This window comes from Pristiophorus japonicus, chromosome 13 (genome assembly GCF_044704955.1).
Source record: "Pristiophorus japonicus isolate sPriJap1 chromosome 13, sPriJap1.hap1, whole genome shotgun sequence".
NCBI classification, from domain to species: domain Eukaryota; kingdom Metazoa; phylum Chordata; class Chondrichthyes; family Pristiophoridae; genus Pristiophorus; species Pristiophorus japonicus.
In genome coordinates this window covers 70077089-70099826 of record NC_091989.1, presented here as the reverse complement: position 1 = coordinate 70099826, position 22738 = coordinate 70077089, and the positions used below count along the sequence as shown (strand labels likewise).

The 22738-nt window shown below is 47.3% G+C and overlaps 1 protein-coding gene across 5 annotated transcripts in view; it reads left to right on the top strand.

Annotated features, from left to right (window-relative positions):
• Positions 1 to 22738, top strand: part of LOC139278623 (GTPase KRas) — an 83378-nt gene that overhangs the window by 27400 nt on the left and 33240 nt on the right. The gene's annotated exons all lie outside the window — the stretch shown is intronic.

Here is a 22738-nt window from a genome sequence, read left to right as displayed (position 1 = left end):
CGATAAATAATTGAACACTTTATTTGGGCAGCAGGATAAGCATAATCACTATACCAACTGCACCTAACCCCCGCCCCCGGCCAGAACAACGGCGAGCTGCATATCAACAACAACTTGCACTTGTATAACGCCTTTAATGAGGGAATTCCAGAGCTGGGGCCGAGATGACCAAAGACACGGCCGCCAATGCTGAAGTGATTAAAATCCAGGATGCACGAAGAGGCCAGAATTGGAGAAACGCAAAGTTCTCAGGGTTGGAGGAGGTTACAAAAATAGTAAGGGGCGTGGCCGTGGAGGGATTTGAACACGAAGATGAGAATTTTGAAATTTGGCGGGGGGAGGGGTGAAGTTGGTGGACCACGAGACAGTGGAGGTCAGCGAGCACATGGGTGAACGGGGCTTAGTGCGATTGAGAATAGAATCCGGGCAGTAGAGGTTTGGGTGAGCTTAAGTTTATGGAGGGTACAAGATGGGAGGCCAGCAAGGGAGAGCGTTGGAATAGTCGAGTCCAGAGGTAACGGACACAGGTGAGGGTTTCAGCAGCAGGATGGCCTGAGGCCAGGGGCAGAGACTGGCGATGTTAGAGATGAAAGTAGGCGGTCTTGGTGATCGGTGCAGCGATGAGGATCGGAAGCTCATCTTGGGGCTCAGATAGGACACTTGCCAATGGGGCTCGTGTTCGCTCAGCAGTGTACATTCTCTGGTTTCTAAGCACAACACACTGACAGCGTGCCGCTTGAAAGTGAATGAGGCCCAACCATCAAACTGGTTCAGGCTGCGTTCTGGTGACATTGGACAGGCGTGGCGATCACTCCACCACCCTCATTGTGTTTTGCAGGGAGCACTGCTGTGCCACATGGCTCTCCTGTTCTGGCAGTGTTTTCTCTGCGTGCGTCTCGTTGGTTTGCCATCAGTAACTTTGATGGAGAGACATAGAATCGTAGAAGTTTACAGCACGTAAGGAAGACATTTCGGCCCATCGTGTCCATGCCGGCTGACTAAGGGCTATCCAGCCTAATCCCACTTTCCAGCTCTTGGTCCATAGCCCTGCAGGTTACGGCACTTCAAGTGCGTATCCAAGCACATTTTAAATGTGGTGAGGGTTTCTGCCTCTACCACCCTTTCAGGCAGTGAGTTCCAGACCCTCACCACCCTCTGGGTGAAGAAATGTCCCCTCAAATTCCCTTTAAATCTAAGCCCCCCTGGTTGTTGACCCCTCTGCTAAGGGAAATACGCCCTTCCTATCCACTATATCTAGATTCCTCATAATTTTATACACCTCTGTTCCAAAGAAAATAAACCCAGCCACTATATCTAATCTTTCCTCATAACTAAAATTCTCCAGTCCAGGCAACATCCTCGTAAATCTCCTCTGCATTCTCTCTGGCACAATCGCATCGCATCTTGTAATGTGGTGACCAGAACTGCACACAGTACTCTAGCTGTGGCCGAACTCGTGATTCATACATGTTATAGTAATGACAGGAATTGGTGGTATGGCAGCCGCTGTTTGGGGACGGAGCTCCCAGGGGAGAGAGAAACCAGTAAGTACAAGAAACCACTGCTTCCTGCACCGCAAAATTAAGGATACCAAAAGTTTTCCAGTTAGCACCACCAAAATGTGTGTTACAGTTCAGGCTTTCTCCCAGCATGCTGCCTTGTGCTGACAGACTCGCTTGTACATCTTACCTGAACTAGCGTCTCCAGGTTTAATAGTTACTGCCCAATTACAGTATCGACTGCTGGAGAACATGTAGGATGGCTTCCATATTCTCCTGAATATTTGGTGCTGTATATTCCTGCTTTCAAAAACATAATGTGGACAGGCTAAAATTAATAGATTTATTTATAGGTTGAATACTAAATCGAAGCAGTGGGACACATCAAGATACTGGGTGCAAAGAAATCTTTTAAGAACATGCCTTTTGCAGGGCAAAGTATGGGCTGTGTGAAAATTGGCTGCCAGATTTCAACAGTGACTACACCTCAAAAGTAATTCATTGGCTGTAAAGCACTTTGGGATGTCGTGAAAGTCACTATATAAATGCAATTTTTGTCTATTTAGATTTTGCGCTCTCTCTCTCTCTCTCGCACTGTTTTCTGTGACCATTAATCCACATTGGGCGGGGGGAAATTTATTTTGTTTCAGATTCAGAATAAATATTTTACTCGTCAATAGGTAAAGCAATATTTACAGACTTGGAGGTTTTATGCTATAGTTCTCTGTTTATTTCTTCATCGCTCTCAGTAGACTTTGTATTGGACCATTTTGCACAGCGCTATCACTGTTGAACTTTATTTTTCTCCCACATTTACTTTCTTCCATTCAGTGGATTTGTTTTGTCGTCATAGCCTCTCTCTCTCTCTCTCTCTCTCTCTCTCTCTCACTTGTTTTTCTTTCCCTATGTTTAAATAGTTTGTTTTGCAGCAGTGGAAAGAGAAGCCGAGAGGTAGGAATGAGCTGGCAGATGTGGGTGGAAAGTAAAGAGCAGCTGAGAGAACACAAGGTACAGAAATAACATGCACGTGTGAGCGGAGGAGAGAGAATTGATGAGGTTGGATGAAAACAGTGACAAATCAAAAGGAGACTGGAACTGACTTGAAAGAATTGCTGGGCGTGCTCAACCAGACACTTAGTCTCAGTTTTGGTGGTGGGTGTTGGCGGCTATTCGACTGTGGAGGTGACATCACAATCAAGTCTGATCGTGTTCTTGCCTGAGGTTAACACACACGTCGTTCCATCATCTCATCATCTATTACTGCTACTTACATTTATATTCATCACCATTGTCATAGGCAGTCCCTCAGAATCGAGGAAGACTTGCTTCCACTCTGAAAATTAGTTCATAGGTGGGACAGACAGTCATTGAGGGAAAGGGTGGGTGGGACTGGTTTGCCGCACGCTCCTTCCGCTGCCTGCGCTTGGTTTCTGCATGCTCTCGGCGACAAGACTCGAGGTGCTCTGCGCCCTCCCGGATGCACTTCCTCCACTTAGGGCAGTTTTTGGCCAGGGTCTCCCAGGTGTCGGTGGGGATGTTGCATTTTATCAGGGAGGCTTTGAGGGTGTCCTTGAAACATTTCCTCTGCCCACTTTAGGCTCATTTGCTGTGAAGGAGTTCTGAGTAGAGCACTTGCTTTGGGAGTTTTGTGTCAGGCATGTGAACACTGTGGCCCGCCCAGCAGAGCTGATCAAGTGTGGTCAGTGCTTCGATACTGGGGATGTTGGCCTGGTGGAGAACGCTAATGTTGGTGCGTCTGTCCTCCCAGGGGATTTGCAGGATCCAACATTTATATTATGCCTTTAATGGGGATTGTAGTCAGGCTAAAATTGATGCCAGGCCAAAGCAGGAAATATTGGGATGGGTGACCAAAAGCTTAGTTGAAGAGGTAGGTTTCAAGGAGCGTCTTAAAGGAAGAGAAAAAGTTGGAGATGTTCAGGGAGGGAATTCCAGAGCTTTGGGCCTAGATGGCTGAAGGCACGGCCATTAGTGTTGGGGCTAAGGAAGTGGGGATAGGGATGCGCAGGAGGCCAGATTTGGAGGAGTGCAGAGATCTTGGAATGTTCTCTGGCTGGAGGAGGTTACGGAGACAGGGTGGGGGGGTTTGAGCAGGGGCAACTGTTCGCAATTAACAGTGGGGATTCTGCTAGCGTTGTTTCTCTCCGTCTCTTCCAGTTGTTGAGCTCCAACTCCCCATGGCAGCCAAGATCGTGTAGCTCGGCGCGGACATTGAACCTGGGACCTCCCTGTTTCCTGCGGCTTCGTTCCCTCAGTGGATGGGCCTGCTGAGCCCTGAGGGGAGTTGTGCCGGCATCCTTCATGTGCCGGCACTGTACAGGGCCAAAGCCACAGCACATGCTGAGCAATGTACAAATAAAACTGGAGAATGTGGTACAGTCAACTTGTGCGATCAAGCTGACCACAAATTGTTATCCTAGGCAACCCTTCAGGTTCAGCCCTAAAAGGTTGTTTTTCCATGTTCCATTGCCTCTGTTGCCTGCTGCCACCGTGCTTCCTGCTCCAACATACCTTTTACACCATGGACTTCACAGCGGCTCTGAGTCTCTGCAATCAACCAATGCAAAAATAAGAGCAGTGGCATTGATATCAGGCATACTGTCTGCCTCCACTAGCCCTGTGACGCTCTACTGTCACTTTTCCCTCTTTGAAAACAAAAGTGCTGTGCAGACGAGATTCATTTTCGATCATTGGAGTCCAAATCAAACCTTTTAAGGGAACACAAGATTTGTGGGGAAGCGGAAGGGTATAATTTGTAACCTTAGAATGTATTTATCAATTAAAAAAAAAAATGTAAATTGCCATGGACGTTATGACATTCTGAAGTAGGTTAGATTAGACTGCCGAGTAGCACGAGACATAGAAAGTAGGTGCAGGAGCAGGCCATTCGGCCTTTCGAGCCTGCACCGCCATTCAATAAGATCATGGCTGATCATTCACCTCTGTACCCCTTTCCTGCTTTCTCTCCATACCTCTTGATCCCCTGAGCCGTAAGGGCCATATCTAACTCCCTCTTGAATATATCCAATGAACTGGCATCAACAACTCTCTGCGGCAGGGGATTCCACAGGTTAACAACTCTCTAAGTGAAGAAGTTTCTCCTCATCTCAGTCCTAAATGGCCTACCCCTTATCCTAAGATTGTGTCCCCTGGTTCTGGACTTCCCCAACATCGGGAACATTCTTCCCGCATCTAACCTGTCCGTCCCGTCAGAATCTTATATGTTTCTATGAGATCCCCTCTCATCCTTCTAAACTCCAGTGTATAAAGGCCCAGTTGATCCAGTCTCTCCTCATACGTCAGTCCAGCCATCCCTAGAATCAATCTGGTGAACCTTCGCTGCACTCCCTCAATAGCAAGAACATCCTTCCTCAGATTAGGAGACCAAAACTGAACACAATATTCCAGGTGAGGCCTCACCAAGACCCTGTACAATTGCAGTAGGACCTCCCTGCTCCTATACTCAAATCCCCTAGCTATGAAGGCCGACATGCCATTTGCTGCCTTCACTGCCTGCTGTACCTGCATGCCAACTTTCAATGACTGATGAACCATGACACCCAGGTCTCGTTGCCCCTCCCCTTTTCCTAATCTGCCATTCAGATAATCTGCCTTTGTGTTATTGACTCCAGAGTGAATGACCTCACATTTATCCACATTATACTGCATCTGCCATGCATTTGTCCACTCACCTAACCTGTCCAAATCATCCTGCATCCTCTTGGCATCCTCACAGCTCACACCACCACCCAGTTTAGTGTCATCTGCCAACTTGGAGATATTACATTCAATTCCTTCATCCAAATCATTAAAGAGCTGGGGTCCTAGCATTGAGCCTTGTGGCACTCCACTAGTTATTGCCTCCCATTCCAAAAAGGACCCGTTTATCCCGACTCTCTGCTTCCTGTCTGCCAACCAATTCTCTATCCACGTCAGTACATTACCCCCAATACAATGTGCTTTGATTTTGCACACCAATCTCTTATGTGGGACCTTGTCAAAGGCCTTTTGAAAGTCCAAATACACCACATCCACTGGTTCTCCCTTGTCCACTCTACTCGTTACATCCTCAAAAAATTCCAGAAGATTTGTCAAGCATGATTTCCCCTTCATAAATCCATGCTGACTTGGACCGATCCTGTCACTGCTTTCCAAATGCGCTGCTATTTCATCCTTAATAATTGATTCCAACATTTTCCCCACTACTGATGTCAGGCTAACCGGTCTATAATTACCTGTTTTCTCTCTCCCTTTTTTAAAAAAGTGGTGTTGCATTAGCTACCCTCCAGTCCATAGGAACTAATCCCGAGTTGATAGACTGTTGGAAAATGATCACCAATGCATCCACTATTTCTAGGGCCACTTCCTTAAGTACTCTGGGATGCAGACAATCAGGCCCTGGGATTTATCGGCCTTCATTTCCCATCAATTTCCCAACACAATTTCCTGCCTAATAAGGATATCCTTCAGTTCCTTCTCCTCTCGAGACCCTCGGTCCCCTAGTACATCCGGAAGGTTATTTGTGTCTTCCTTCATGAAGACAGAACCAAAGTATTTGTTCAATTGGTCTGCCATTTCTTTGTTCCCAATTATAAATTCACCTGAGTTCAACTACAAGGGTCCTACGTTTGTCTTCACTAATCTTTTTCTCATCACATATCTATAAGAAGCTTTTGCAGTCAGTTTTTATGTTCCCTGCAAGCTTCCTCTCGTACTCTATTTTCCCCCTTCTAATCAAACCCTGTGTCCTCCTCTGCTGAATTCTAAATTTCTCCCAGTCCTCATGTTTGCTGCTTTTTCTGGCCAATTTATATGCCTCTTCCTTGGATCTAACACTATCCTTAATTTCCCTTGTTAGCCACGGTTGAGCCACCTTCCATGTTTTATTTTTACTCCAGACAGGGATGTACAATTGTTGAAGTTCATCCATGTGATCTTTAAATGTTTGCCATTGCCTATCCACCGTCAACCCTTTAAGTATCATTTTCCAGTCTATTCTAGCCAATTCACGCCTCATGCCGTCGCAGTTAGCTTTCCTTAAGTTCAGGACCCTAGTTTCTGAATTAACTGTGTCACTCTCCATCTTAATAAAGAATTCTACTATATTATGGTCACTCTTCCCCAAGGGGCCTCGCACAACAAGATTGCTAATTAGCCCTTTCTCATTACACATTACCCAGTCTAGGATGGCCAGCTAGTTGGTTCCTTGACATATTGGTCAAGAAAACCATCCCTAATACACTCCAGGAAATCCTCCTCCACCGTATTGCTACCAGTTTGGTTAGCCCAATCTATATGTAGATTAAAGTCGCCCATGATAACTGCTGTACCTTTATTGCACACATCCCTTATTTCTTGTTTGATGCTGTCCCCAACCTCTCTCCTACTGTTTGGTGGTCTGTACACAACTCCCACCAGCGTTTTCTGCGCTTTGGTATTCCATAGCTCCACCCATACCGATTCCACATCATTCAAGCCAATGTCCTTCCTTACTATTGCATTAATTTCCTCTTTAACCAGTAATGCCACCCCACCTCCTTTTCCTTTCTGTCTATCCTTCCTAAATGTTGAATACCCCTGGATGTTGAGTTCCCAGCCTTGGTCATCCTGGAGCCATGTCTCTGTGATGCCAATTACATCATATCCATTAACTGCTATCTGTGCAGTTAATTCAGCCGCCTTATTCCGAATACTCCTCACATTGAGGCACAGAGCCTTCAGGCTTGTCTTTTTAACACACTTTGCCCCTTTAGAATTTTGCTGTAATGTGACCCTTTTTATTTTTTGCCTTGGGTTTCTCTGCCCTCCACTTTTACTTCAAATACAGACGTTATTTTAATTAATCTGGCATGTCTGGAATTTTTTTCAGGTTTTCCAGGAGCTTAAAATCTGGTTTTAAAAAAAGGTACAGAAAATATCATTCTAGACTCCTGTTCATTGCCGTGAGGTAGCCGAGCCAATGAGTAGAGGTAGGACCCTACTGCCTGACCAGGGATCTTCCCTCTCTCAGTTGGGCCACTGGTCTGCTATTGCGTCCAAACCCAGGAAAGATCTACTTGATGGCCTGGTTATTACGCTGATTGGTTCTTGCAGATCACCCACTAATGGAGATCATAGCGCACTGTACAAAAGGTTCGTGCAGCGGCTTGTGACGAAGTTGTTTAGATGCTCGTTCACTGATGGCCACCCTGCCCGGCTATGCATACCACCGTATCTCATAGAAACATAGAAAACAGGAGCAGTAGTAGGCCATTCGGCTCTTTGAGTCTGCACCGCCATTCAATATGAGCATGGCTGATCCTCTCTCAACACCATATTCCTGCTTTTTCCTCATACCCCTTGATGTCTTTTTTGTCTAGAAATCTATCTATCTCCCTCGTAAATATATTCAGTGACTTGGCCTCCACAGCCTTCTGTGGTCGAGAATTCCACAGGTTCACCACCCTCTGAGTGAAAAAATTTCGCCTCATCTCAGTCCTAAATTTCCTACCCTGTATCTTGAGACTGTGACCCCTTGTTCTAGACTTCCCAGCCCAGGGGAAACATCCTCCCCGCATCCAGTCTATCCAACCCAGTCAGAATTTTATACTTTTCAATGAGATCCCCTCTCATTCTTAAAGGCCCAAGGAGGTAGTGCGGGGCTCAGACGGGTCTCACCTCGGCCTTTCCTCAATCAAATCCCGCATTCTCGATCTCTCTCCATTCTCCCCATCTATCGACTGAATCCCCTTCTCCCGCCTTCCTCGTCAAGATCTCCCTCTTGTCTCCATTTTCTTTACGCACAAATTGTCTCGTCAGCCTTTACTAACTTTGCCAAACTCATCTTTCCCCTTTCAATTTTTCTTTCCATCATCAACTTTTGCCTTCCATATAAATTCTCCCAAACCACACATACGATCCTGCCACCTCCAGGGTCACAATCTGTAGCAAAAATGAGGGTTTTTTTGTTCTGGAAGCTGTCTGTTTAAAACTAAAGTCAACATTGGAATGGTTGTCAATAAAAAAAAAAGCAAATGATTATTTAAATGGGGGAGAGATTACAAAATGCTGAGGTACAGGGGAATCTGGGGGTCCTCGTGCATGAAACACACAAATTTAGCATGTAGATACAGGCAGCAATCAAGAAGGCAAATGGAATTATGGTCTTTATTGCAAGGGGAAAGAGTATAAAAGTAGGGAAGTCCTGCTACAGCTGTACAGGGTATTGTTGAGACCACACCTAGAGTACTGCGTACAGTTTTGGTCACTATTTTTAAGGAAGGATATACTTGCATTGGAGGCAGTTTAGAGAAGATTCACTCGGTTGATTCCTGAGATGAAGGGATTGTCTTATGAAGAAAGGTTGAACAGGTTGGGCCTGTACTCATTGGAGTTTAGAAGAATGAGGTGATTTTATTGAAACGCATAAGATTTTGAGGGGGCTCGACAAAGTAGATGCAGAGAGGATGTTTCTCCTCGTGGGGGAATCTAGAAATAGGGGGCATAGTTTCAGAATAAGGGGTCGGAAATGAGGAGGAATTTCTTCTTTGAGGGTTGTGAATCTTTGGAATTCTCTGCCCCAGAGAGCTGTGGAGGCTGGGTCATTGAATATATTTAAGGTGGAGATAGACATATTTTTGAATGATAATGGGGTCGAGGGTTATGGAGAACGGGGCTAAGTGGAGTTGAGGCTAAGATCAGATCAGTCATGATCACATTGAATGGCTGAGCAGGCTCGAGGGGCCAAATGGCCTACTCCTACTATTTCTTATGTTCTTTTGTTGTTGTAGTCTCCCTTATAACACTGCCTGAGAGGAGGCCAACACAGATTTAAAAAAATATACAGGCTTGGTGATTAATTTAGTTTCTGTTTGACTCTCCTTCATTTTGAATATCAATCCATTCAAATTTTAAGTGAAGAATGTCACTGTAACCCCTTGCAATATAAAAGATAATTTTGTCCCAGCTGGAACCTGAGAAAAGCAATCAGTTGGAGAATCTCACGAGAAAAGTCAGTTTGAAAGTCTCTGAAGAAACCCTGAATGTAAAGGAATACCTGTGTTTACTTCAGTCATTTTATCAGTAAGGTTAGTTCTTTGAGTTCCCTGGAGTCACTCTTCACTCCAGGCATGTTGACGTACGATCTGACTGTCCAACGATCTCACCCGAGCCTAATTGGGTAATCTTCTACACCCTGTATTGCTCTACTCTCCATCATCATCGTAGGTGGTCCCTCGAATGAGGATGACTTGTTTCCACATGAGTTCACAGATGTTTCAATGAAGGACCCGATGTTCCAGTCCTGAGCTCCAATTGAGGGGGTGGAAGATGCCTGTGCGTGGACTTTTTAAATGTGTGGTGGCCGTTGCACATCAGCCACCACACGGGCTCGACAGTGGCAAGGGTTAACCAGGACGACTGGAGACGTGCTCTGCATATTGTCCTACTCTAGGTCCCCCGTCCCCTGCGCTTCACCATTGGACAGCGGTCTTTAGCCCTGATGCCCCATCCAATGCCAGTCTCTCCCAGAACCACTTTGCCTTAATTACCTGTACCCTCCAGAAGCCTCCTTTTAAAACCCTTGCTTCCCCCCCCCCCCCCCCCCAAGTACCTTTACTTCCTGTACAGTGCCTACCTCCTCCTTGTCCAGTTCACGGAGATGTTCTTGCACTCGTGTATTTTGCTGTTTGTGGTACTGTACTTGTGAAGCTGCTGCTAGGGTTTGTGCTGGGGTAGCTTCACTCACCAAGGGTCTGAAATACTGAGCAAGAACTGGTGTGTGATTGTTGAACAGTATAATGTGTCAATACACCAATGTGCTGTGCCACCAGGCAGCCCAAATTACTATTTATAAAAATAAAAATTATATGGATAACTCTTTCCTTGCTATTGATTCTCATCTGACACCATGATTCGCTATCTGTTGGGTATGGTAGAATAATCTGGCTGTTGGAGAATTCACAGCCACTATCACATATGCACCATTTGTTACCTGATCGAGTGCCTCGGTGGGAAGGATTTTTTACTTTTGTATTGAGCAGGAGTGCAGTTGCTGAGCCAAGGATGAGAAGGGGCTATTTGGCAAGAGCTCTTCCCTCTAGTACCAAACTCTGGCAACCTTGCATCATGAATGCCTCTAATGGCTTAACTCTGCCAGTTGACCTGGCAGATTATTCCAGACACTTATTACCCTATGACTAAAGAGCTTCCGATCATATCTGTTCTAAATTTACTTTTCAGTAACTTTAATTTATGGCCTTTGGTCTTACTGGCCTGATGTTTGAAATGCTTTATTTTTGTCACAAGGTTTTCTCTACCGTGGTGACATTTCCTCCCCTTCTCTGTGGGCTTTTTAAAAAATCGTTCCTGGGATGTGGGCGTCTCTGGCAAGGCCCTTATTGACCTTGAGAAGGTGATAGTGAGCCACCGCCTTGAACCGCTGCAGTCCGTGTGGTGAAGGTGCTCCCACAGTGCTGTTGGGGAGGGAGTTCCAGGATTTTGACCCAGCGTTAATGAATGAACGGCCGATATATTTCCAAGTCAGGATGGTGTGTAACTTGGAGGGGAACTTGCAGGTGATGTTCCCATGCGCCTGCTGCCCTGGTCCTTCTAGGTGGTAGAGGTTGTGGGTTGGGGAGGTGCTGCCGAAGAAGCCTTGGCGAGTTGCTGCAGTGCATCTTGTAGATGGTACACACTGCAGCCACGGTGCGCCGGTGGTGGAGGGAGTGAATGTTTAAGGTGGTGGATGGGGTGCCAATCAAGCGGGCTGCTTTGTTGAGCTTCGAGTGTTGTTGGAGCTGCACTCATTCAGGCAAGTGGAGAGTATTCCATCACACTTCTGACTTGTGCCTTGTAGATGGTGGAAAGGCTTTGGGGAGTCAGGAGGTTGAGACACTTGCTGCAGAATACCCAGCATCTGACCTGCCCTTGTTGCCACTGTATTTATGTGGCTGGTCCAGTTAAATTTCTGGTCAATGGTGACCCTCAGGATGTTGATGGGGGATTAGACGATGGTAATGCCACTGAATGTTAAGGGGCGGTGGTTAGACTCTCGCTTCTTTCCTGGCACTTGTGTGGCGCGAATGTTACTTGCCACTTATCAGCCCAAGCCTGAATAGTTCAGGTCTTGCGGCATGTGGGCATGGACTGCTCCATTATCTGAGGAGTTGCAAATAGAACTGAACACTATGCAATCATCAGCAAACATCCCCACTTCTGACCTTATGTTGGAGGGAAGGTCATTGATGAAACACCTGAAGATGGTTGGGCCTAGGACACTGCCCTGAGGAACTCCTGCAGCAATGTCCTGGGGCTGTGATGATTGACCTCCAACCACCACAATCATCTTCATTTGTTCTAGGTCGAAGTTGAGCTTGTCTGATTGATCTTCGCAGCTCATCCTCTTTACACTTGGGATCATTCTCGTTGCTGCTTTTGGCACTCTTTCCGATGAATGTCTGTCCATTTTTGTGCCACGATGGCCAGAGTTGAACATCATTGCGGTGTAATCAGTGTGTCGTAAGGCCCTAACACGACCTCTGTGGACTTGTATTTAACTGTTCCAGTGATTGTATCCCAGCATCTTGTTTGCTTTTGGAACTGCTCAATCTATTATTTCATCAAGTTTCCATTTTAATTCTACTTCGTTCATTGTTGACTCAACAGTTTTTCCACTCTGTGCAGCACTTTACAACAGTGTTTTCCAATAGAAATCGATGACTAGTCACGGCTAAGGCTATGGTAACACTGTTTGAGCCACATGCACTAATTTTAGTAGAAAATGCCTGACACACACTCGAGCAATACATACTTCGCATGTGTATGTTTATTTAACAAACATCTATCATCGTTCAGCAACCAAGAAAGTAAAACTCTTGCACTCTGCTCCTCATCTCCACTTTACCAACAAATGTGCAAATAGGTTAAAAGTTCACGTGTTCACGTGCGGGTATGAGATCAGATGACCAGCTACTGTCCCTTGCTCTTTTGTTCACTAATCAGGAATGCAATTTGCCACATCTGGATTCTCGATTAACCTTATGTGGCTGGAAGCTAGCGTATTGCACAACATGTCATTTTTAACTTTCATTTCCTATTCATCTGCCCCATTGCATAACTGATTTTTAAGCCGTTCTGCACATCCTTAACTCCATCTCCGTTTCTCTCATTTCACTGGTCTTCACCGTTTGCCACACTTGCAATTCCTTTTCAGTATTTTGATTGGAAACAAGCACTGACCCTGACAGTATGTGTGCAACCTGTTCTCCCAATCTGACATTACATCTTCCGTTTTTAATGAGCAATATTCTGTGTGGAGTCCCAGACTTTGTGTAATTAGAAACCTTTGTTATGTGGCACTCTGTCAAAAAACTTTCTGAAAGGCCAAACAACCTGTCAGCGATTTCCACTGTTTAGACTGTGAGTAGAGTCAAGGCTGGGATAGATAGGTTTTTGGATCCTCGGGGAATCAAGCGATATGGATCGGGCAGGAAAGTAGAGTTGCCGTCGAATATCAGCCATGATTTTATTGAATGGCGGAGCAGGCTTGAGCAGCCATATGGGCGGCGACTCCGAATTCTTGTGTTTTCCCCAACATTTTTGTCTTGTGAGACACGAGTCGAAACCTGCATTCCTATCTGTCATGTAAGGAAAGGATATGCATTTATATAGCACCTTTCCTGACCTTTAACATCCCATTTACAGCCAGTGTAGTCACTGTTGTAATGTAGGGAAACGTCCCGGAGGTTGGGGCGAAGGAGCAGCAAGAGTTCCCAGAGGGAGGTGATCGGGGCCCGGAAGAGACGAGGGTCTAGGGGCAGCCCACACTGCGATATGTGTGCGCACTAGGTTCGTGCAGCAGAGCTGGTCTCCAGTCGTCTTGGTTAATCCTTGCCACTGGACCAAGACCTAGCTCTGTCAAACCCGTGTGGTGGCTGGTGTGCAACGGCCACCACATGTTAAAAAAAATCCACGCACAGGCATCTTCCACCCTTCAAAGTTTAGTTCGGGATCTGGAATTTTAGGTCCTTCATTGAAACACCTGTGAACTTTTTGACGTGGAAGCAAGTCATCCTCGGTTTGAGGGACTGCCTATGATGTAGGGAAACGTGACAGCCAATTTGTGCACAGCTAGGCCTCAAAGACAGCGATGAGATAAATGGCCAAATCATCTGTTTGTGATGGCCTGAACACCGGGGGTGAATTCTTTGGTCTTCTAATAGTGCCATGGGATCTCTTGCGTTCATCAGTACTGTGCTGGCGTGTCAGCCTGGATGATTTCAAGTCTTTGGGAGCAGGACTTGAACCCACAACCTTCTGACTCCGGTGATGCAAGTGTGCTACCCCCTGAGCCACAGCTAGTGCCGTGTATGGATTAGTGTTTCCAGGTTTAACAACAATTAGCCTCGAGTTGTGGAATATTACTTGGGCATTGTGTGGGATACCCAACATATCCTCCGCTGTCCCTTTCAGAGGGAAGTTACACCTGTGTACACAGCCTCAAACCACTTGGCCTGCTTTACTTACAGATCTGATACCTCCCCCCCCCCCAAGAGCCAGCACAGGCTGAATGGCCTCCTTAGCTCAGTGGGTAGCACAATCTCTCCTCTGAGTCAAAAGGTTGTGGGCTCCAGTCCCTCCGGAACTTGAGCACACACAAAATCTAGGCTCACACTCCAGTGCAGTGCTGAGGGAGTGCTGCACTGTCGGAGGTGCCGTCTTCCGGATGAAACGTTAAACCGAGATCCCGTCTGTGCGCTCGGGTGGGCGTAAAAGATCCCACGGCACTATTTCAAAGAAAAGCAGGGGGTTTATCCCCGGTGTCCTGGCCAATATTTATCCCCAATCAACATAAAAAGACACATTATCTGGTCATCATCACATTGCTGTTTGTGGGAGCTTGCGGTGTGTAAATTGGCTGACATGTTTCCCACATTACAACAGTGACTGTGCTCCAAAAGTACTTCATTGGCTGTAAAGCGCTTTGGGATGTCTGGTGGTCGTGAAAGATGCTATATAAATGCAAGTTGTCGGTGCTGTATGATTCTATACTGAATCACCACTGTAGAACTGAAAGCGGCCCAATATCCTTGCACACTGGTAATCGGAAGCATTGTGGGATTGGTCCTTCGGTAGATTTCCCAGATGTGGACAATGTGAATTACACTTCATCCATGGAATGGCGATCTCCTGCCAGAACTAAAGCTCAGTGATTCCAGCTCCAACTTGCCAGGTTATAACTGTTTCCTTGTTTTAAACAATGAGATGTTGGACAGATTTTACATTTGTGAGGAGTGAGGTGTGACTGTCTGAATGTTTGCCGCTTCCTCCTTCCTTTCCCAGTTTAGGCATCGAGAGGCTGTCATCGTCCATTCGCTGTCAGTCCACAGCAGTTAACATTTCCGATACTGTACAGTTTCGTTGAGCAATGCAACAAACCAGCAAATCCAATTTAAGATCGAGCCTTTCCCATTGATTGCCAATCAGACCTCGGCAATGCAATGGTGCCCCATTCACCTAGTTGGCTGCGCAGTGAGCAATGGGGCCCTCATGGCTGTCACAGGCTGGAGCCAACTTTTAACTCCAGTTTCCCCCCCTCTCGTAAAATGCAAGAATCTCCCTATTTCATCACACTAACATCTTCAAACTCCAGTTTCCCACACGGAATAGTTTCCATTATTTTTACGTTTGTTGGTGTTTGTCTAATGACCTTGGCTGAGACTTCCAGTGGTCATAAAAGGCGCTATATAAATAAAAGTCTTTCTCTGCAATGAAGTACTTTTGGAGTGTAGTCAGTGTTGTAATGTAGGAAACGCGGCAGCCAGTTTGCGCACAGCAAGCTCCCACAAACAGCAATGTGATAATGACCAGATAATCAGTTTTTGTTATGTATATGTAGTTGGTGTCCCCCTGCCACTTTTCAAATGAACACTGGGGGGTCCATATAATGGGTCGGAGGATGTAAGGCAGGTACTTTTTTTTAATCAGCGCCTTTCACCACCTCAGGACGTCCCAAAGCGCTTCACAGCCAATGAAGTGTAGTTACTGTTGGAATGTAGGAAACACGGTGGCCAATTTGCGCACAGCAAGCTCCCACAAACAGCAGTGAGATGCAAGACAAGATTATATGTTTTTTAGCGATGTTGGCTGAGGGTTAAATATTGGCCAGCACACTGGGGAGAACTCGAAATAGTGCCATGGGATCTATGCCCACCTCAGGAGAGGCGTGAGTTCGGGACCAGGGGTAGCACAGGCCAGCCCACACTGCGATATGTGTGCGTATTGGGTCTATGCAGCAGAGCTGGTCTCCCGTCCTCCTGGTTAATCCTTGCCACTGGACCAAGACCTAGCTCTGTCAAGCCCGTGTGGTGGCTGGTGTGCAATGGTCACCACACGTTAAAAAAAATCCACGCACAGGCATCTTCCACCTCGGGGTCTCGGTTAAACATCTCTCCCTAAAGACGGAAGCTCCAACCGTGTCAGCCTGGATTACGTGCTTGAGTCTCGAGTGATATTTGAACCCCACATCCTTCTGACTCTGAGGCAAGAAGGTTTCACTGATCCAAGGCCGATAACACACAATCATCATCATAGGCGGTCCCTGGAAATGAGGATGACTTGCTTCCACGCCAAAAAGGGATGAGTTCACCAGTATTTCAATGAAGGGCCTAATATTCCGGATTCCGAACTACATCCTGAAGGGTGGAAGATGTCTGTGCGTGGATTTTTTTAACGTGTGGTGACCATTGCACACCAGCCACCACACGGGCTTGACAGAGCTAGGTCTTGGTCCAGTGGCAAGGGTTAACCAGGAGGACGGGAGACCAGCTCTGCTGCATGGACCCAATACGCACACATATCGCAGTGTGGGCTGGCCTGTGCTACCCCTGGTCCCGAACTCACGCCTCTCCTGAGCCGCGATCACATCCCTCCACAGTCTCTCGCCACTCCTGCTGTATCTGCCCATGCTATAATCACTGAGCTGGACCTTGCTGACTTCACTCTTTGCTGCCGTTGCCCTCCTGTACCAGCTTGCGCTGCTCCCTGAAGTAGTATGCCTCCACATTGCCCCCAGGCTGCTGCACCTCCGCTCCTTTTATGGCCCTGACCTGCCGCTGGTGTTCTCTCACAGGTCGGGGCCTCCACAATATATTGCAATGGCTACTGTTTTGTGGTCATTGATTTATGTCTGATTGAATTTTTACTGGACTATTGCAGGAAGTGTTGGTATATTTGGATTGAAATTCAACATTGGTGTGTATAGGATACACTGAGAGTGCCTGCACTTTGAATTACCAATCATTTGATTGTAAAGCTCTGTGGCATTAAGCTAATGAAAAGCTATTGAAGCTATATAATATTATATGTTCAAATGGCTTGGTGATGCTAGTCGATGAGCATTCATATAACACTCCTGTTTGCCGTTTTAACTGAGATGCTTACCACTTTAAAATAAGTGGGTTAACACCTGTGGTAAAATAGCGGAGCAAGGTATATCATCTGTTCATCCACTAATTCTCCTTCGGCAGCACCTCCCAAACCTGCAACCTCTACTACCTAAAAGGACAAGGGTAGCAGGTGCATGGGAACACCATCACCTGCAAGTTCCCATTGAAGTTCCACACCATCCTGACTTGGAAATATATCTCCGTTCCTTCATCGTCACTGGGTCAAAATCCTGGAACTCCCTCCCTAACAGCACTGTGGGAGTACCTTCACCACAAGGACTGCAGCGGTTCAAGGCGGCGGCTCACCACCACCTTCTCAAAGGGCAATTGGGGATGGACAATAAATGCCGGCCTTGCCAGCGACGCCCACACCCCGGGAACAAATTTTTAAAAATGACCTATACTGCAGTCATTTTGAGCTCAAAAAAAGTATTTTGTACAGTACATGCATCTTGTAAATAGATTGCACCACTTGTCAGCGCTGTTTTCAGTCCAACTATATTCTCATGAATACAAAAGCAAAATACTGCGGATGCTGGAATCTGGAATAAAAACAAAATGCTGGAAATCCCAGCGGGTGAGGTAACGTCTGTTTCTCTCCAGAGTTAACGTTTCAGGTCAGAACTAGGTTCTAACGAAGGGTCATCGACCTGTTTCCATATATTATATTCTCATGAAGCAGTACACACACTGGTGAATATTTGGTGTAGGATAAAGTACCTAAAATCAGTTTTTTCTTTGGCAAGGGACATAAAACATGATCCAGGAGTCGCCCACCCCACCCTGCTCCCTTAGAAATAATGTTGAGTACACCCACATCTAAAAATACCACGACAGCACTTTCCATGGAAACTGAATCAGTGACCTTTCTACCAAATGTTTGCTTAAGGACGGTGTTTGATGGGAGGAGAACTAGATGTGGTAAGGGCAAGATGCTGGATGGGCTGGGGAGGTTGGAGGACCAGTGGCAGGGTGTGGGTGTATTCGGGGCATTACTGGGAGGAGGATCCTGGGGGAATGGTAACAGCGGAAAGTAGGTTGTGGAGGGCGATTGAGAAGTGTGGTGATAAAGAAAAAAGAAAGTCTTGCATTTATGTAGCGACTTTCAGGACCACCGGACGTCTCAAAGTGCTTTACAGCCAATGAAGTATTTTTGGAGTGTAGTCATTTGTAATATGGGAAACGCGGCAGCCAATTTGCGCACAGCAAGCTCCCACAAGCAGCAATGTGACAATGACCAGATAATCTGTTCCTGTTACGTTGATTGAGGGATACTGGGGATAACTCCCCTGCTCTTCTTTGAATTAGTGGTAGGGCTCTTTTACATCCACCTGAGAGGGCAGACGGGGCCTTGGTTTAACGTCTCATCTGATAGGGAGGGAAGGTGGAAGCTTTCTTGAGTGGGGTGGGGGGGGGAAGTGAGCTATGGGCATTGTGAATAGATGGGGATGCAGTGAGATCTGTGGAGCTGTTATTTCAGTGAGTGAGTGGTCAATCCCAGCAATGGTGGAAGCATAGTGTTGATTCATTCAAATGCAAATTAGATTTCTGTTCAGAAAATAATAATTTAGGTTACAGTATAAGAGTAGTTTGAGACATGCCGTGTGGTGAGTGCAGCAGTTTCGGGGGTGGGGGGTGGGGGGTGGGGGGGCGGGGAACGGGTGATTGTGGATCTGTGGTTCCCAAAGCCCTCCCCCACTGGGGGTTTTCCTCGCCCCATGTCAGGTCTGTTGTAGACTCATTGACAGAGATTGGTTGCTGTGATTGGTCAACAACTCCATTATCGTATCGTGGGACTCCCAGGATGGTAGAAGGTGAACTAGATGGGCATTAGTCTTTTAGCGACCATGCAATTCCTGATGTATATTTTAACAGTGACTGAAATAGTCATCACAAATATTAATGTGACCCTCGGAGGAAGGGCGAAGAACTGTTGATGCATTGCTGGCTGATGTCTCTTTGCATTGCTCATGGTGAGTAAGAACAGAGATTTTATGCCAAGTAGTTTCATCCGTGATATTGATTCATCAGCAGAACAGGTGGCCCTGGGAACACAAGAGAAGAGGCCTTGTGGCCTGGCAGTGCCCAGATGAGATTTCGGCACCTAGTAGTACTTTGACAGAGTCCTGGATTTAGGTGCACTGTGGAGAGAGGTTTGGGGAGCATTGGGGTGGGTCTGGGATCAGGCAATACACCCAGAGTGTGGGAGGATTAGAATGGTGATCTGGCAGTTTACAGGCACTGGAAAAAGGGGGATCCTGGGTCAGAGAAGCTGTAGGGATAGGGGATCTGCGATTCAGGAGGAATGGGAAGGGAGCTCAGGGTCTGGTAGTATTGGCAGAGGCCTTGCTTGACAGTCGTGAGGCAAAGGGAACCCAGGAGAATGAGGTCTGCACTGCTTTTCATTGTCTCATTATGCATTTTCCAAATTTTTGTTTTAACACAGTTCATTTTGAAGCCACAAAAAAGTTACCTTCCTCTCTTTTTTTTTTCTCTTTTCCCCCCCCCCCCCCTCCCTCTCTCCTCCTCCCCCTCTTTCCTTCTTTCTCTTCTCCTCCCCCCCACCCTGCCCTCTCTCTGTCCTCATTCCCCCCCCCTCCCACCCTCTCTCTTTCCTCATACCCCCCGCCCTCTCTCAGTCATCACCCCCCCCCTCTCCATCTCTCTTTGCTGGCTCTTTACTGCCCTAGAATGTTGCAACACTTGGGACTCAAAATTGCCCAGGAGTTGCTGTGTTTTTTTTGGAGCAACTTGATTTTTCTGGAGTATCTTAAAAATCCCCATTTTGCACATTCAACTTGCGCCAGTGTAAGTGAGTTAGTTAAGATTTTTTTTTAGTTTAGTTTACTTTTTTTCAAAAGGGGGCGTTACCAGCCACCTATGCCAGTTTTGGCCATTTAGGCCACTTTGGACAGCTAATAGTTACTCCAAACTAACTTAGGCCAGTGTATGTGGGCACTTGTGGCCGCACAGAAAACCCTTGTGGAGAGTTAAGAAATCAGCGCAGGTAGGTACATCGGAGGCCAGCAGAACTTAATGACTTGACTAAAGAATGTGAATAAGATCAAACAGCTATACAGGACATCATATGACTGTTCAGCCATCAAAGAACTCACTTCGGGAGTGGAAGCAAGCCTTCCTCGATTTCGAGGGACTGCCTATGATGATGATGATGACAAACTTGCAAAGTTAATTTACTATACAATGGAAGCTTAAACAAAAATAAAAGGTAAAGAGACAAAACATATTTACATAATTTTTTCAAAATATCCAAATAAAAAATAGAAGTACCTCCTGCTCGTAATTCTTCTGTTCTCCCAGTTGCCTAAGCTCACCCACCATCAGCCCGCCCTTACAAACAACCCTACCTCCTGGGGTCGTGGATCAGACCCTCCAGGATCAGAACAGCACCTGGGGTCAGAGATCAGACATGTCTGGGGATCCGATCTTCCCTAGAGGTCGGGGATCAGACCGCTCATGGGATCGGAACCCCCTACCCCCCATGGGTGCGGTTCAGAATCCCCCTCCCCCGCCGCCCCAGCTTCGGCCCCACACCAACCTGCTTGTTGTGGCCTTCTAGCCCGGGAAGGTAGCAGGCCAACCTGTGCGGGAGGCCACTCAGCCTGAGATAGGGGTGGGATGCATCGGGTCCCAAGCTGCAGCATGCACATAGAGGCTGGGGGCAGGAACTACTGCGCATGCGCGCACGCTCCCACACGCATGTGCAGAGCTGCCGGCACTGTTTCTGGCGCAGGGCCCTAGCTCCGCCTCCCAATCGACTGGCCACGCCGCGCCAAGCCCCGGGAGAGGCAACACAGCGGCCAGAATCGGGGGCAAGTTTTTCGGCGCCGTTTTCAGCCCACAAAGTTGGCGCATTTCTGGTGAGTGCGCCGGAAAAAGGGGTGGGCCAAATTTGAGCCCTTAATCTCCAGTGTAGCAAACCTTTAACTACCAGTGCAAAACCTGGGGAAAATGAATTTTTGTAGCCCTTTCAGTACCTATGCTTTGAGAGCTCTGCTGTTACTCTGGGTTAATATTAATATTGGCATATTGCTGCTTTACTTTTTAAAAAATGTGACCTCAGCAAGAATAAGAAACCCTTTGTGGGAGTGAGTTTGTTTTAATTTCCTCACTGGCCTTCTATTAAGACAGACGCAAAATAGTTTCTCCATGAGGTACAGATCAGCCATGATCTCATTGAATGGCAGAACAGGCTCGAGGGGTTGAATGGCCTCCTCCAGTTCCCAGTTGTCACACACGAAACTAGTTGAGTAAATGGAGCTGGTATGAATGTTTATTTTTAGCGCTATCTGACAGTGACACACCCAAGTATTTTCAGTCGAATTCATTTCCATTTAGGTGTGGTTTATTAATCTCCTCTTCCTCTGGGGTTTGACTCTGTGGATTTCTGGGAACTGGGGTCGAAGAGCAGGAGTTAGTGGCAGGAATACACAAACCATCCCTTCCTGCAATTGAGCAGCACTGACTTGGAATCGTGTTGTCATTAGCATGAGATATTTCTCAAACTTCCAGCCATGACTGAGGGTACTGGGACTGAAAATGTAATGGCTTCATATCTAATCTACAGCTCTCTTCAATGAACAATTTAAACTTGCCTTGAAAAAACCGTTGTAAAACATTAAATCCTCATGATTTATACCAACTGGATAGCTTTGAAAAGTCCCCATATATTATTTCTCCTTCCAGATCAAAAGCTTGCTCTCTCTCCATCTGTGTGTGTGTGTCTCTCTCTCTCTCTCTCTCGCCCCCTCTCTCTTCCCCCCCCCCCCCTCTTTCTCTCTCTCTCTCTCTCTCTCTCTCTGTCTCTCTTTCCCCACTCCCCCCTCTCTCTCTTCCCTCTCCCTCTCTCTCTCCCCTCCCCCCCCCCGTCTCTCTCTCTCTCTCTCTCTCTCTCCCCCTCTCTCTCCATCTGTGTACGTCTCTCTCTCTATCTCTCGTCTGTGTCTCTCTCTCTCTCTCTCTCTCGTCCCCTCCCCTCCCCCTCTCTCTCTCTCTCTCTCTCGTCCCCTCACCCCCCCTCTCTCTCTGTCTCTTTTCCCCTCCCCCTCTCTCTCGCGCGCTCTCTCTCTCTCTCTCTCTCGACCCCCACCCTCTCTCTCTCTGCTCCTCTCTCTCCATTTGTGTGCGTCTCTCTCTCTCTCTCGTTCGTCTGTGTCTGTGTCTCTCTCTCTCTTTCTCGTCCCTCTCTCTCTCTCTCGTCCCCCTCTCTCTCTCTCTCTCTCTCGTTCCCCCCCCCTCTCTCTCTCGTTCCCCCCCCCTCTCTCTCGTCCCCCTCTCTCTCTCTCGTCCGCCCCTCTCTCTCTCTCTCTCTCTCTCTCTCTCTCTCTCTCTTGTCGCGTCCCCGTCTCTTTCTCGTCGCGTCCCCCGTCTCTCTCTCTCTCTCGTCCCCGTCTCTCTCTCTCTCGTCCCCGTCTCTCTCTCTCTCGTCCCCGTCTCTCTCTCTCTCGTCCCCGTCTCTCTCTCTCTCGTCCCCGTCTCTCTCTCTCTCGTCCCCGTCTCTCTCTCTCTCGTCCCCGTCTCTCTCTCTCTCGTCCCCGTCTCTCTCTCTCTCTCTCGTCCCCGTCTCTCTCTCTCTCGTCCCCGTCTCTCTCTCTCTCTCGTCCCCGTCTCTCTCTCTCTCTCGTCCCCGTCTCTCTCTCTCTCGTCCCCGTCTCTCTCTCTCTCGTCCCCGTCTCTCTCTCTCTCGTCCCCGTCTCTCTCTCTCTCGTCCCCGTCTCTCTCTCTCTCGTCCCCGTCTCTCTCTCTCTCGTCCCCGTCTCTCTCTCTCTCGTCCCC